This window comes from Carlito syrichta, unplaced genomic scaffold (assembly GCF_000164805.1).
Source record: "Carlito syrichta isolate Samal-C Ts95f unplaced genomic scaffold, Tarsius_syrichta-2.0.1 Scaffold309475, whole genome shotgun sequence".
NCBI lineage: Eukaryota > Metazoa > Chordata > Mammalia > Primates > Tarsiidae > Carlito > Carlito syrichta.
This window is the reverse complement of record NW_007253571.1, coordinates 299,914-301,628: the sequence shown is the minus strand read 5'-3', so window position 1 is coordinate 301,628 and position 1,715 is coordinate 299,914. Positions and strand designations below refer to the sequence as shown.

Genomic DNA, 1,715 nt, shown 5'->3' with positions numbered 1-1,715 from the left:
GGGCCCCCCATCGAAAAAGATAATTCTAGAGGGTTTTTGTCTTGTGTACCATGGCAAAATGCTATACTTTTGATTTTGTGATGCTTTTTAGAATTAGTTTAGTATTCAATGAAAAGAATTTTCTTCAACAATCATTGTATGGGATGTGTAGTAATTAACTTTTTTAGCTTTTGTTTATCTTGAAAAGTCTTTTTTTTTTGTTTTGAGGGACAGTTGTGTTAAATCTAACATTCTTGGTTGGTAGTTTTTGACTTTTGGTATGTTTCTTATTAATCCAAATCCCTTATGATCTGCAAGGTGTCAGTAGTGAGAAATCCCCTGACGATCACACTGGAGCAACCTTATTGATGATCCATCAATTTTATCTTACTTTCTTTAAGCATCTCAACTCTGTGACTTTTTTCCCCAATTAAATCGTTTATTGATTACACTTGATAATGGATACACAAACTTCATTCCTATATATAATTTTATGTGATATCATTATTCAGTTTAGACATTGCATAGGATGTCAACAATTACCTATATAAGCAGTAATTCCATGATTTTGCTTGGGTGACAACTTTTAATGGTAAACTTTAGGTCACAACAGTAACTGTCTGTTCAACTACACCCTTCTGTGTCTCTCCACTCCTGGTAAGGTTTGCTTTCTGGAAGTAATTAAAATGTTCTGCTGCTCTCATAGCTGCTGCTACTAATGGAACCACCATAGCCACCTTGATTTCATGGTTTGGCAAAGTGGTATAGGGACCAGAGCCCATAGGGACCAGAGCTTCTGCCTCCAAAGTTTTCTCCTTTCATGGGTCCAAAATTTGAAGACAGATTGTTTTAACTGCCAAAATCATTGTGCTTCTACCACCTTCAAAATGGCTTCCATCATTATCAAATTCACTGCCACCATAACCACCACCACCACAACCACTGAAGTTTTCTCCGTGACCACCAACAAAGTTCCCAGAAGCACTTCAACCTCTTTGGCTGGATGAAGCACTGGCCTTCTCTTCCTTTGACAGGGCTTTTCTTACTTCACACTTGTGACCATTCACAGTATGGGATTTCTGAATGACAATTTTATTCTCAGAGTCATGATCATCATAAGTTACTAATGCAAATCCCCTTCTTTTCTGTGTCAGACAGTTGTGATTTCAATCACTTCAGTTTTCCCGTACTCTTCAAAAAATAATCTCTGATGTGATGTTCTTCAGTGTATTTAATGCCACCAACAAATATCTGTTTCATAGTTAACTGTGCACCTGGTCTTTGAGAATCCTCCCTCAAGACAGCTCTCTTTGGTTCCACAACTCTTCCATTCACCTTGTGCGGCCTCACATTCATGATTGTGTCCACTTCCTCCACAGTGGCATAATTGACAAACCAAAAGCCTCTGGAGCACTTGTTCAGGCCTTTCATTATCACACTGTGAGTGTTCCCAATCCCTCAGGCTCTCGCTGGTAGTTCTGAAGCTTACCCTCCTATAAAGACCTTCTATATCTGTTTGGGCTCCTTGAGGGTCTCTGACTTAGGCAAAACAGTGGTGCAGAGAGAGACTTCAGTGATGCTTCTTCACAGGGTTCCATGGACAGAAAGGAATACACTAAGAAATAGATCTCTGTGACTTTCAAATCTTAGATTTTTGACTTAGAGTCTCACTGTCACCCAACCTGGAGTGCAGTGGCATGATTATGGCTACTGCAGCCTTGACCTTCTGGGCTATG

At 39.5% G+C, this 1,715-nt stretch overlaps 1 pseudogene; it reads right to left on the bottom strand.

The window, feature by feature from the left end:
* Positions 1 to 497: 497 nt before the first annotated feature.
* Positions 498 to 1,410, bottom strand: LOC103269749 (annotated as a pseudogene).
* Between the last annotated feature and the right edge of the window lie 305 nt (positions 1,411 to 1,715).